This window comes from Triturus cristatus, chromosome 2_2 (assembly GCF_964204655.1).
Source record: "Triturus cristatus chromosome 2_2, aTriCri1.1, whole genome shotgun sequence".
Classification (NCBI taxonomy): domain Eukaryota; kingdom Metazoa; phylum Chordata; class Amphibia; order Caudata; family Salamandridae; genus Triturus; species Triturus cristatus.
The window spans coordinates 851,019,974-851,034,967 of NC_140582.1; the positions used below are offsets into that span (position 1 = coordinate 851,019,974).

A 14,994-nucleotide genomic window follows, 5' to 3' on the forward strand; every position below is an offset into this window, starting at 1 on the left:
TCCGTCCAGACTACCCGTCGAGGTTGTTTCTTGGACGTGAGCTCCGTGAGGGGGGCTACAATGGTACCGTACCCCTTCACGAAGCGGCGGTAATATCCCGTGAGGCCCAGAAAAGCTCGGACCTCAGTCTGTGTCTTGGGGGGTTCCCAGGCCATGATGGCCTCGATCTTCGCCTGGAGGGGTTGCACCGCTCCCCTACCCACCAAGTGTCCAAGGTACACTACCGACCCCTGCCCGATCTGGCACTTGCTGGCCTTGATCGTCAATCCAGCTTGTCTCAGGGCCTGGAGGACAGCTTGCAGGTGACGCAAGTGATCCTCCCAGCTGTTACTGAAGACGGCTATGTCATCCAGATAAGCAGCAGAGAAACTCTCCATTCCGGTGAGGATCTGGTTTACCAGGCGCTGAAACGTGGCAGGTGCGTTCTTGAGCCCAAAGGGCATCACACAGAACTGGTAGTGGCCATTGGGCGTGGAGAAGGCTGACGTTTCCCTTGCTCCATCAGTCAAAGAGATCTGCCAGTACCCAGAAGTAAGGTCAAAGGTACTTAGATATTGGGCAGCTCCCAGCCGGTCAATCAATTCATCCGCCCTAGGGATCGGATGAGCATCAGTTTTGGTTACTGAATTCAGTCCCCGGTAGTCCACACAGAACCTCAGTTCCGGTTGGGCACCCGGTGGTGCAGCTTTTGGTACTAGTACCACCGGACTGGACCAGGGGCTGCTAGAAGGTTCGATCACTCCTAGCTCCAGCATCTTAGTGACTTCACTGTGAATGCTGGCCTTCACCTTGTCTGACATCCGGTAGATCTTGGACTTCACAGGTGGGCTGTCTCCTGTGTCCACGTCATGGACGCACAGGTGAGTCCTACCCGGGACAAGGGAGAACAACGAAGAGTACTGCCCCAGGACCTGGCGGCAGTCCTCCTGCTGTTCAGGAGTTAGAGATGGGGAGAGAATCACTCCCTCCACCGACCCATCCTTCTCTTGAGACGCAAATAAATCGGGGAGAGGCTCGCTTTCCACGTCCTCTCCTCCGTCAGTCACCATCATCAAGATGACTTCGGGTCTCTCGTGGTGGGGTTTGAGGCGGTTGGCGTGCAGCACCCGTAGGGACTGACGAGGGGTTTTAAGATCCACCAAGTAGGTAGCCTTACCCTTCTTCTCCAACACCTCAAAGGGTCCTGACCAGCGATCCTGGAGGGCGCTAAGCTCTCCTGGTTTGATCACCCACACCTTCTGGCCAGGCTCCAACTCCACCGGGTGAGCGTTGTGGTCATACCACGCCTTCATTACTGCTTGGCTGGCCTCCAAGTTGTCAGAAGCTTGCTTCCACAACTTAGCCATTTGGCTTCGGAAGGCCAGCATGTAGCTCACCATGTCCTGGGGAAGCTTTCTGGGAGTTCTTTCCCATCCGTCTCTCACCAGGCTGAGAGGTCCATGCACAGGGTGCCCATACAAAAGCTCGAAGGGGCTGAAGCCCACTCCCTTCTGTGGCACTTCCCTGTAGGAAAACAATAGACAGGGTAGGAGGACATCCCATTTCCTCCGCAGGCTTTCAGGCAGACTTCTAATCATGCCTTTCAAGGTTTTGTTAAACCTCTCCACCAGACCATTGGTCTGGGGGTGGTAAGGAGTTGTGAACCGGTAGGTCACTCCACACTCCTTCCACATCGCCCGCATGTATGCTGACATGAAGTTGGTCCCCCTGTCGGACACAACTTCCTTGGGAAAACCCACTCGGGTAAAGATTCCCATCAGGGCCCTAGCCACAACAGGTGCAGTAATGGTCCTCAGAGGTATAGCCTCTGGGTACCGTGTGGCATGATCCACCAAAACCAGGATAAACCTGTGACCAGCTGTAGTAGGCGGATCTAATGGACCCACAATGTCGATGCCCACCCTTTCAAAGGGGGTGCTAACGACAGGAAGTGGTTCCAGGGGAGCTTTCAGCTTCACCCCTGTTTTCCCACTGGCTTGGCAAGACACACATGTCCGGCAGTAGGTGTCGGACGACACTTTCATTTGAGGCCAATAAAAGTGTGGGACCAGACGGGCGAAGGTCTTGTCTTGCCCCAGGTGTCCTGCCAATGGGATCTCGTGAGCCAACTCCAGAAGGAAGGCTCGATAACGTTGAGGGACTACCAAGGCTCGTGACGATCCATGTAGGGGTGCCTTGGGTTCACTGTAGAGGAGGCCATCCTCCCAGTAAACACTGTAGTTCCCTTCAACGTTCCCTGCTGCCTGGGCTTCGGCCTGACGCCTCAGTCCCTCAAGGGTAGGGCACTCCCTCTGGCCCTGGCAGAATTCCTCCCTGGTCGGGACTCCCTCCACGTGCCACTCGGCCGGGATGGGTAGGTCCTCCAGTTTGGTAACATCCCCCACCGCGGACTCCTGGTCCACCACCTCCGGTGGCCTATCCGTCACACGGGGCGCGGATGCCGAGGCAGGCTCCTCCCGTCCTCGGTTCTTCCCTTGATCGGCAGCTGGCTGGGCCTTTGTTCCAGGCTCCAGCCTGAACAAACTCCCTCTCCGGGTAGTCGCGGACCCTGTGCTCACACAGGCCCAGACAGGTGTACCCAGCATCTCAGTGTGAGTCCGGTATTCCACCTCTTTCCAAGCATTGTGCTCCATGTCATTCCCTAGCAGACAATCGACTGGCACGGCAGGGCTTACGGCAACTCGAAGTGAACCTGCAACCCCTTCCCATTCAAAGGGAACCTCGGCCACCGGATAGTGGCCCATTCTGCCGTCAGCCATCGCGGCAGGGTGGAGTACATCGGGAATCACCTGCTCTGGAGACACCAGTTGGCTACGCACCATAGTCATACTGGCTCCTGTGTCTCTCAGAGCCTCCCCCCTTTGGCCGTTGATGGTGACCCACTGCCCATACTTTATAGTATTTGCGGGCACCTGGATCTTAGGAACCATCTCCCGTTCTCCCAGGGACACTAAAGTGACACCCGCCCACTCCCTTCCCTTAATTAAAGGCATCTCCTCCCCGAGCACTACACTAGCTACTCCGGGGGCCTTTCCTCCAATGGGAGGGGGTGGTCGTTTTGGGCACTTCGCATCTCCCTTATAGTGTCCAACGCCACCGCACTCGAAGCAATGGACAACCCTTGGCTGCTGACTCTGACCAGGATTAGGGTTTCGGGGTGGGTTAGCCCTAGGGGTGAATCCTGTTCCCTTACCTTGGAAATTATTTTGGGGGCCTTTGGAGAACTCCTTTTTCTTTTCCCCTCCCTCTTTCTTCTGGGGGGCGCCCTGTCTGGCCTTTTGAGTCTCCCCTCCAGTCCCCCTTGTGGACACCCCGGTACTAGCCCAAATGTCCGCCTCCTCAGCAAGCTTCCGGGGATTGGTCAGCTTGCTATCCACCAGGTGCTGACGCAGTTCAGGGAAACATTTTTCGAGCAGGTGTTCCTTCAATACTAAATCAAACAACCCCTCGTAGTTCCTCACTTCACTGCCCTGAATCCAACCCTCTAATGCCTTCTTTGCATAATCCAGGAAGTCCACCCAATTCTGTGTGCCCAGTTTGTGGCTACCCCGGAACTTCTGTCTGTATTTCTCGGGTGTTAGTCCAAACTTTCGTATGAGCGCCACTTTCATGGTGGGGTAGTGGGTCTGCTCATCCTGCTCTAGGGCCAACAATGCATCCCTACCAGCTGGAGGCATGTACCTGTACAATCCCCCTCCCCAGTACTTCTCTGGAACCCCATGGGCCCTTAATGAGACCTCATAGGCCGCTAGCCACTTGGCAATATCGTCGCCCACACCATAGCTAGCCACTATGTCTTTCGGCAAATAGGGTTTGGGTTCCCTGGTGAACTCTCTTTCTTCGCTGCCACCATTAGGAATAGGGTGTGCCCCGGCTCGTAGGATCTGGAGATCTATCTCCCTTAACCTCAGCTCATGAGCCATCCTCTGTTCCTCCTTCTCTTTCTCCAGCCTTGCTAAGTCCCATGTGAGCTGTCTTTTCTCCCTCCGGTCTGTTAACTCCACTTCAGACAAGCCACCGCTAGAGGCACTGCTGCCCTTCCTAGAAAGTGTCCTGGGCCCCGCTAACAGGTTCCCCACCTCAGGTTGGTACAAACCAGCTCCCTCACTGTCGGGCTCTCTATCCCTGTCCTCCTCCTCAGCCTTGCTTTCTCGTCGTGCCTCCCCCCAAGCCCTTAAGCTGGTTTGGAGTGCACCCTTCTTTGCTCCTGGGGGACAATACACCCCCTCCCGCTGACAAAACTCCCTGAGTTGGGCCACAGTGTACGTTTCTAAATTCTCCAGTACAAACTCCATCTTGCCCACTCAGGTCAGAGGACAGTTATTTGCAGTAGCTATGCAGGGGGGTACCTTTAATAATACCTCCTCCCACCACCAGAGTAAATTTGGAAAAACAAAAACACAATTAGGAAGTCCGCTTGGAGAAAACTCCCGGTGTAGGCCTATGGACTACCCACAGTTATTGTCGAGTATACGTAGGCACAGCTCTATCCCACCACTGAACACCAATTATGTTAGAAAAACCCACTCCCACACCGGAAGGGTGGTGGTGGTGTTCTCCCAGACACGCTGTGGTAGCTTGGCTCGAGCGGTAAGGAAGGCACCGTGTTAAGCATACGACATACCCACACAATAACCATGCGTGCATCCGTTCCAAAAACGACACTACACCTTAAAAATTATACTGAAAATATATCTCTTTATCTTCTTTTCTCTTAGTTGCTGATTAAATAAATAATAATACAATCACAGTACACAAGGCTTTTTCTGTGGAAGGGTACGTCAAATAAATACTGTCTTAACGATTCAATAAATAAGGTAGATCATAAATAATCAAGGCATAAAAATAACTGTATTACATACAGGCAATTAAATATTATGAGGCAATAAATACTGCGAGACCATAAATATTGTGCGACAATAAATACTGTGAAACAATAAATACTGTGAGGCAATAAATAGGATAAATACAATAAATACAGTGCTCTCAATAAATAATAAAAGCCAACAGTGACACTTGTAAATCAGTTCACATTCCTGAGGTACTATGGGATGATTTGACCCAATCCCAGCTTGCAGAGATTTGGATGGCCTGAGGGGTATACTCCCTGGCTTGGACAAGGCTGAGGCCTAAACTGAGGTAGATCAAGGGGGAATCTAGAGATCTGGCTCTCCCACACTACACAACCCCTCTGTATTAGTCTCAGCTCACCCCTGGCACAATCAAGCTGGTTCCAGCACCTCTCTAGCCCCTAGGATAGTCTCTTAGGGCTTCACAGGGCCTTAGGCGCCCTCTATTCCACTTACTGCCCTTTTTATGAAGCTCCGACGCCGCTGGAGTCGTGTCGATGCCGTGAGGCGGTTCCGGTTCGATGTCGGCGGCCTCGGCGCAATGTCAGTTCTTGATGACGTCGATAGGCGGCTCCGGTTCGATGTCGGCGGCCTCGGCTCGATGTCGACCTCCGGTTCGATGACGTCGGGCAGTCTTGGCTCGATGTCGACTTCCGACGGCTCCGGTTCGATGTCGGCGGCCTCGGCTCGATGTCGACCTCCTGTTCGATGACGTCGGGCAGTCTTGGCTCGATGTCGACTTCCGACGGCTCCGGAGTGCGATCTCCACTCCCGACCTCCGGTGCTCCTCTCTTCAGGTTCCGGCGACTCCGGAGTGCGACCTCCACTCCCGACCTCCGGCACGATTCATCTCGGTCTCCGGCGACTCCGGAGTGCGATCTCCACTCCCGACCTCCGGCACGATTCACCTCGGTCTCCGGCGAATCCGGAGGGCGGACTTCACTCCCCGTCGACGCCGCACACTCAACCTCGGGTGACTTCCTCCACGACCTCTGGTACTCTCCACGACCTCCGTCGGCGCCCTCTCTCGACCTCTGGCGGCTCCGGGTACGACGTCTGCTTTCCAGTCAGCGCCGCTTCTCCACCTCGGGCTCCAGGTCTCTAGGCTTCTCGACGTCGGACTTCAGGTAGTTACCAGTAACCAGGTCAGGTACTTGCTGTTCTTTACTTTTAAGGCCTGTTCCTGCTGTCCAGGTCCTTAAGATGGTTTTTCTTGCTTTCTCCCACACAGAGCTCCAGGCTGGGCTCAGTCAGTAGGGACTAGTATCAAGGGTGGGTTTATGGACCCCACTCCAGGCACAAGTTTCCACCCCTGCTGCCTCACTCCTTCCTCCTTCAGGTTTCTGCTCCTCTCTCTTCACCAGTCAGGTGCCAACTGCCAGCTCCAACTGTCAACTCTGGCTTAGCTTCCCAACATTCTAAACCGCCTCCAACTGTCACAGGGTTCCAGAATGTTGCAGAAGGTTCTAGTAGGTTCCAGTGATGTCACAGGTGACAATGGGTGGCCACCATTTTGTGCTCCAGGCCCTCAGACAGAAGTTCCAGGGGTAGATAAAATGGCTCCCTGAATCTGCATCAATACGAAAAAGTCTGGTGGTTCCCAAAAAGGAAAAATACTAACAGGGTTTGAGGCAAAAAGTGGGACAAAATAAATAATGATGAGGAGGGACCACCCAAAGGGCTGACAGGTCTAACAGTGAAGCATTGAGCATTCAACAAAAACTTCATTGTGCCTATCGTCCAGAGGCTTCTGGAATAGTAGAGCATATAAATGGCACAATCAAGAACAGATTAGGAAAAGTGTGCAAATCAACAGCACTGACTTGGCCTGACGCTTTACCCCTAGTTTTGATGAGTTTCAGAAGCATTCCGGACATAAAGACAGGGTTGTGTCCCCATGAGATCCTGAAGGGAAGAGCGATGAGACAAGCATTTATACCTGCAAACAAATTGATAAATAAATCTGATGATCTCATCCTTGACTATTGCAAAGGATTAGCTGATGTGGTACGTTCTGTGTTTCATCAGGTTGGGGCAGACGTAACCTCACCACAGCAGACCCAAGTCCATGACCTAAGTCCTGGTGAGTGGGTTCACGTAAAAAGGCATAGAAGAAAAACTTGCTTAGAGCCCTGCCTGGAAGGACCACACCAGGTCATATTGGTAACAACTACAGCAGTAATGGGTGCTGGCATACCTAATTGGATCTATGCCAGTCATACTCAGCGAGTCCCAAGTCCACCAAAAGACGAGTAGAGCAGGCCTCTGGAGATTTCAGATCCGAGCTCGGAATCAGAAGTCGAGGTACAGGAGACTGGTGAGACTCGTGCAAAAGACTGTGAACTTGGTGAGTCTAAGCAGAAGGACTTTGAAGAGCAGTTTGATGGTGAACAGCCTAGTACAAGTCAAGTAGAGTGGGCATCAGCTACTAGGACTGAAGAAACTGTTATTGAACAAGAAGAAAAGCAGATTTTGGACAAAGTGGGAAAGTTTAAAATAGAGACTGGAGACAGGAATACAGAAAAAGAATAGGAAAGTGAAGTGAAGTGAAGAAGAAAACAAATTCAGCAAAGAAAAGAACATACGAATTGAGCGAAGAAGAAGGAGTTCAACCAAAAAGGACAAGAGAATATGACCATTGGCCAAGCGGAGTTAAAAGGCTGAAGTACAGGGTAGTGAAAGGAATACCTGAGTATGCGTTGAAACAGATAAAGGCAGTTTCAAGTCAGATAGAACAGGGAGAGTCAGACGAAAAATCAGTGCTGCGACCAAAGAGAGTAAGAAAACGAAACCAAAAGTTCAAGTCACCAGACTGGACCTACATAGTGTTGGAGGAAATTGAAGAAGAAGATCTGAACAAAGAAAGAAACAGCACTGACAACGAGCAGGGTGAAGGGAGTAATTTAAATCCACCTTAAGAGACTGTAAACAAATTAAGGTGCAACGATGTTAATTGAAGAAAATTTCTAAAGATCCAGAAGACATCCGGGAAAATTGGATTAGTTAGAATAAAAGAAGGGGTAAAGAAGAAAGCCTTTGATATGTGGGATCACACTACCTAATAACTTCACTTAAGGCACTCTTAGAGACCTCAAATTGGGTTGTAAAACACCGGAACGGTGTTGGCGTCGGGACTACTGTCCCTTGGCCAAAAATGCTCTTCGCAAAGCTCAGAGATACTACTATGTAGCCATTAGGGAGGCAAGAAGCAGTTTCTATGCGGAACGGATTGCTAAAGCTAGCAACAATAGCAAGGAGATTTTCTCCATTGTAAGAAGCTTTTTGGCACTTGGCGCAGAACAAACGATCCTCCCAGCATCATTTCAATGGTGTGAGGAGCTGTCTTTCTTCTTTGTTGAAAAAATACAGAACATCCAAGACAGTCTTGGGCCGGGTCCCCTGGCACCGAGGGATTCTTTACCTCCGCCTCTTTCAGCTTCCTCTCTATCAATTCCTCCATTTATGAACTGTATGCCCATAGCTGGACCAGATACCCTGGCCATCCTCAAATCCCTCAAGTCGGGGTCTCCGACTGACCCTTGTCCTGCCAGAGTATTGGCGGGGGTCGCTGAGATGGTTTATCCAGAGGTCAATAGGATTATTAATGTTTCCTTACAGACCGCTGTTGTTCCTTTGATCTGGAAACAGGCTAAGCTCGTACCACTTTTGAAAAAACCTTCTTTAGATCCGTCCAAACTTGTTAGCTATCGTCCTATATCTCTTTTACCGGCACTGACAAAGGTCTGTGAGAAAGTGGTCTTTCGACAGCTGGAGGCCTATGTGGAAACATCTGGTCTTCTCCATCCGGCACAGTCTGGTTTTAGGGTAACTTATAACACCGAGACTGCACTGGTGGAAATGGCTGAGGCGACTGCACTGGTGGAAATGGCTGAGGCAATCAGGGAGTGCCTGGACGTGGGCGGCAGAGCGGCCCTAATTTTACTTGACCTCTCTGCCACCTTTCGATATGGTGCCCCACCAATTACTCCTTGCTCGCCTCTCAGATATTGGCATTGCTGGCTCCGCCTGGGACTGGATGAAATCCTTTTTGGAAGAGCGTACCCAGCAGGTTTGGATGCCTCCTTTTTCATCAACTGCCAAGAAAATGTCGACTGGAGTCCCTCAGGGCTCTACTTTGAGCCCTTTGCACTTTAATATCTATTTGACTCCCTTGATTTTTCTGGCCGAGAAACTGGGTGCAAAAATAATTGCATATGCTGAGGACACCCAGCTCCTATTTACTTGGAAAGACTCCAACCTGTCTACAGAAATTGCCCAGAATTGTCTCTCTGCTGTGTTTAAGTGGTTGGCCCATGCCCAACTGAAAGGCAACGAGGACAAGTCCGAGGTGCTTTTATATGGTCAGTTCCCGCCCGCCGACAGAGAATCTTTATGGCCTCCAGACTTCCCCCGACCTAATTCTGAGGGTGCTCCAGCAAAAAACTTGGGGGTCTGGTTTGAAGAGGACCTGTGGCTCACGGAGCAAATTAAGAAACTCACTGGAGTTTGTATTGGCACCCTCAAGTCACTTAGTTGGTTTTTCCCTTTGCTTCCAAGGCCGGTCAAGGAAATGGTCGTTCGTGCTCTCATTCTCTCCCGCATTGATTCTGCCAATGCTTTCTATGTGGGGATTCCTGGATAACTACTAAACAAGCATTTGCAATGCAATAGGTCTCGAATTTATAAGAGTTTGAGCTATTGGCATTGTAAAATTACAATGCCTTTTATTTATGTTTTGGTTTTAAAACAAATAAAAGGCATTGTCATTTACAATGTCAGTAGCATAAACTCGCATAAAAGCAGTGTGTGGAGTGCAGCAGTGTGCGGCGTGCAGCAGTGTGCGACATGCAGCAGTGTGCGGCGTGCAGCAGTGTGTGGCGTGCAGCAGTGTGAGGCGTGCAGCAGTGTGCGGCATGCAGCAGTGTGTGGTGTGCAGCAGTGTGTGGCATGTAGCAGTGTGCAGCGTGCAGCAGTGTTTCGTGTAGCAGTGTGAGGCACGCAGCACTGTGTGGCGTGCAGCGGCATGCAGCAGTGTGCGGCATGCAGCAGTGTGCGGCGTGCAGCAGTGTGTTGCGTGCAGCAGTGTGCTGCGTGCAGCAGTGTCGTGCAGCATGTAGCAGTGTGCGGCGTGCAGCAGTGTGCTGCGTGCAGCAGTGTGTGGCGTGCAGCAGTGTGTGGCATGCAGCAGTGTGTGGCGTGCAGCGGCATGCAGCAGTGTGTGGCGTGCAGAAGTTTGTGGCGTGCAGCAGTGTGTGGCGTGTAGCAGTGTGCGGCGTGCAGCAGTGTGCGGCGTGCAGCAGTCTGCGGCGTGCAGCAGTGTGAGGCGTGCAGCAGTGTGAGGCATGCAGCAGTGTGTGGCGTGCAGCAGTGTGTGGCGTGCAGCAGTGTGTGGCGTGCAGTAGTGTGAGGTGTGCAGCAGTGTGAGGCGTGCAGCTGTGTTTCGTGTAGCAGTGTGCGGCGTGCAGCAGTGTGCGGTGTGCAGCAGTGTGTAATGCAGCAGTGTGTAATGCAGCAGTGTGCGCAGCAGTGTGCGGCGTGCGGTAGTGTGCGGCATGCAGCAGTGTGCGGCATGCAGCAGTGTGTGGTGTGCAGCAGTGTGTGGCGTGCAGCAGTGTGTGGCGTGGTTTGTAAACAACAAGAAAAGCGGACATCAAAGGAAGGGTAGTAGGGAACGAGCATATGGGGTGAGAGTTATAATGAAAGTTAATTGTTGTAAGAGGGGATGCAGGAAGTGAGGCCGAGCACGCGCTGGCGAAAGCAGTCTGCTGCTTTCAAGTCCGATGCCAGATGCCAGCTTTGCGCTTGAATGCCTCACATGCACTGGCCATAAACCGCATTCCTAAGGTCTTGTGCCCCTTACTAAATCTCTCTGAATGCGTGAGGCGGCGCACGCCCAGGAAGTAGCTGGTGACAAATGGAATGCGCGTGGTTGTGCGCGTAACCGCCACGTGATCTGCCTGGGAATCCTTTGGGAGCATTTTCTGAAGCCCCTACATAAGTCTCGCTGGGCGATTGCTTACGCGATAGCCAGGCGAGACCTAAAAAACTACAGATCATACAGAATGCCGCGGCTAGACTTCTGTTTAACATCTCTGGAAGATCTAGTGTAAAACAGCATTTACGCGAGTTGCATTGGCTGCCTGTGGCTCAGAGAGTGCAATTTAAAGCTCTTACTCTGGCACACAGAGCTCTACATGATCTTGGACCTATGTACATCAGGAAGCGTTATGGTTTCTATGACCCTAACAGATCGTTGCGCTCAGCCACTCACCGACGGATGGTGATCCCACGTTTCCGCAGAACACGGCTGGGGGGTCAGTCTCTGTCTGTCAAAGCAGCTATGGCATGGAACTCCCTGCCCCTGGAATTACAGAACACTCAGGACCTCAGACTTTTTAAAAAGCAACTGAAAACCTTCCTCTTCAAGCAGTCGTGTTAAAGTTTTCGCTCCATCGGGTCACTATTATTTTTGCGCCAGGACACTCTTGAGTATTTGTGCACGGTATAAATCCATTATAACATAAGATAAGATTAATTTTACTATGGCTGATGCACAAGTAACCAGACCTAGATGTAGTTTTATGTGTAAGTGTTATAAAGTTTGTTTGTGTCTTATGTGTATACTAATAGTGTTTTGGGTGATACTAACAATTGTCACATCTTTACATTTAATAAAAGAAGACACACCTCAATCTAGCAATCTGACAAGTCCAAAATTAGACACTGACAGGAAGCAAATTCCTAGTACTCACCTGGATCAGATAGATGCTAGTAGTTTCCATCAAGATAGATCCGTTAATAACTTCTCCCTGAACATATTCACAAAATTACTCTACAAATATGTAGAAACAATGGATGTGAGTGATTGTTATGTGTGTATGCAATTATCATAGTCTGTTTCAGAAGGTGTGACTTACCATCACCTTCCTTTGACATATGGTGTGACTTGTAGTGTCTTATCGAGTTTGTTGTATAGAACAGGTAAATTGGATTACTATTATTCCAATGTAGATACAATCTTTGCTAAAGTCCCTGTAGAACCTGAGTTAAATAAGATAGCACCTGCACAGGTCATGGGAGATTTCTTCCTGACAACAAAACCCTTAGATATAGAGTATGCGTATCAGAATAATTGAACCTGTGAGCTTAAGAAGGAGGAGGAGAGCTTTATAGAGATGGTAGAAGAGAGAAGGGCTAAGTTTCAGAGAAAAGCTGTTGAAGAAAAATTACAGTCACCACCTTGGGTTTTCAGAGAAGGCAATTCTGATAAAGGAAAGACTTATGCTGCAGTGGCCCTGTATTGGCCTCAGAAGGGAAAATTATGCTTACGTAGGGAAAGGACTAACTATAACAATTACTTCATTGGTTCCAGTGAATGTGAAGATACCTATAAAATATTGGCGGTTGGGTATTAAAGGGAGGAACTGACCCTGTTTTTCCAGGCATATATTATGTCTGTGGGAGGAAAGCTTATTATCGGATACCAGATCACGGGTATGAAACTTGTTATCTTGGGATTGTTTTTCCAAAAGTCTACCATGTAGACAAAAGCACAAATGGAATCTATGAAGTAAGGACTAACACGTGTGAAAAGAGAACGTTTTTCAGAAATTGTAGGTGATATATTTGGAGCATTGATACCTGGAGTTGGGGTTACACTAAATACATATAAAATTCGACAATTGTCCACAGTGGTTGATCCTTTATCAACGGATACTGCTGAAGGATTTATGATGATTGACATTGAAATGATTGCAATGAGATCTATGGTTATGCAGAATCGACTTGCCCTCGATATATTATTGGCAAAAGAGGGTGGAGTCTGTGGAATGTTGAAGATTCAACATTGTTGTACTACCATTCCAGATAAAAGTAAGAATCTGGAAGGATATATTCTGAATATTACAAATTTGCATAAGGAAGTAGCCCAACTGGAGGATGACGGTGTCTGGGAGAGATTAAGTAAGAGTTTTTCTACTATAAGCAATTGGTTTTCTTTCGTAGGTAGTTAGTTCCTTAGTAGGACGATTAATAGTACCAATAGTTTCTGTAGCAATTATAATATTCACAATGAGTATGACATATATTTGCATGAAGAAAAGACGCAAAGAAAAGAAAGAAAGGACGTTAAGTAAGGAACATAAAGAAAGGGAAATAGAGATAGAAGAGATTGAATTGGAGGACTTTAAAGAAAAATTATATGTAAAATGTAAGGAGCAAGTGCGAGAAGAGATAATAACAGCAATATGACTTGACAAATCCTATGATTAGGTATTTTATGATGGTAAACCATCAAAGGGGGGATTGATGGAGTAAGGTTCATGAAGTTAAGCACCTCCATAATAATGTATTACCTGCACGGACTAACCAACTCTGAATACATACATGGGGCAAACGCATTTTACTTAATATATTAAACCATGATGGCATGAGCACCTTTTAACTATTTAAGCTGTGGAAAATCATACTAGTGCATGTTATGTTGTACATTTCACATTTTGCATGTTGTGCACGAATAACAGAAAATCTGCTTTAAATTAATAGCTTTTGGTAGGTAATAACTAATACAGGGTAATAGTATGGTGGGAGGTAAACATAATGTGTTTTATTTAAGAATTAATATTCCTTTCTGTTTATTTGCTTTAGTACGAGATTGGGCCTGTACGAAAATGGCCTCTTGTCCGAGCCTCCACAAAAGTGTGTATGCGTGGAGAGCTCTGCCTGCTCACGAGCTGCCGAGTGCACCAGCTGATGTAATCTGTGTGAAGGCCGTGTTGACCGGTGTCCTGTTGTCTATGTGCCAAGATGCAACAGCGACTGTGGGAACTTCCATCGCTACGTGCAATTTGAATGTGAAACGGATGTCATCGTGTTGAAATGTTGCAAATTGTATTACAAGTTAATTTAGAAAAATATGAATGTATTTATCCTTAATACTTCCTTTGTTAAAACCGGTATGGGACTTGCGATGAGAACCTGATGAGGAGACCCTAACATGACCAGTGTTAATAAATCACAGGCTGAGTTTCTAATGACACTGCATCATTGTAAAATAGTGAGATGAGAATTAGGGTATAATTGATATCCCAATTGGGCTGTGGTTTAGTCAGGAACCGGAGCGTCTGAACGAGAGCATCGAGAGAGAGCACTTTAGGTAAGAGAACGTTGTGGGAGTGCTGGGGAGGAGACTGCGCTTGAGGAGAACTAGATAGGTTGGGAGATTATCGTTTGCATTGCCAGATTTATTTTCAAGACTTAACCGCACCTGTCCTGTTAACTTTGTCCTCCGAGCCTATCTCTGGGGACCCTTGCCACAACCTAAGCCAAGGAAGCGGTTTTCCTGATTTCTTTGGTGCGTAACACCTTTCTTGAATGCTTAAATTTTGCAATATATTTCCGCAAAGTATTTATTTGCTGTACCTTCTTTCCCTTACACTTATGCATGCTTTGAAGTGAAGGCAAATGATTCATTTTGGTTACATTGCTTGATAAATTGTTCTCTTATAAGTGGGATTGTGTGTGCACTGATAATCCGAAATGAGCATATAATGAGATAAAAATTATTAAACTGATAAATGACTCTGTGGTTATTCAGTTAAAGTGTTAAATTGTTTTGTTAGTCATAGATTACAATCAACTGATCAACTAATGGTATCATCGACCAGAAGAAGACTGTTGAACTTAAGAATAGTTAGGAATAAATAATGTGTTATTAATAGAACTGTATATATATATATATATATATATATATATATACATATATATATATATATATATATATATATATATAATTCACTGAAAAAACCATAGGTTTCACACATGTTATAGTTAGCTGGACATTTTACTCGTAAAAAACCATTGAAATTCCCCCGTTATAGTTAGTGCAGGCAACTATAACTCACGCGACCGCAATCCTCTGCTGATGCTAATACTGTATTTAGACACTTATTTGCCCATGTCTTCTTCCATTAAATTTTAGCTATACATATATTGCAAATATTTTTTTTTCATAAAGACACATATGTCATCAGCAGAGGATTGCGGTCGCGTGAGTTATAGTTGCCTGCACTAACTATAACGGGGGAATTTCAATGGTTTTTTATGAGTAAAATGTCCAGCTAACTATAACATGTGTGAAACCTAT

At 48.0% G+C, this 14,994-nt stretch overlaps 1 long non-coding RNA gene across 2 annotated transcripts in view; it reads left to right on the forward strand.

Moving 5' to 3' along the window:
• Positions 1-14,374, forward strand: part of LOC146862874 (uncharacterized) — a 218,352-nt gene extending 203,978 nt beyond the window's left edge. For both annotated transcript variants that reach the window (XR_014978522.1, XR_014978520.1), the window contains one exon: positions 13,497-14,374. This is a non-coding gene — a long non-coding RNA (uncharacterized LOC146862874). The remainder of the gene's footprint in view (positions 1-13,496) is intronic.
• The last annotated feature ends 620 nt before the right edge of the window (positions 14,375-14,994 follow it).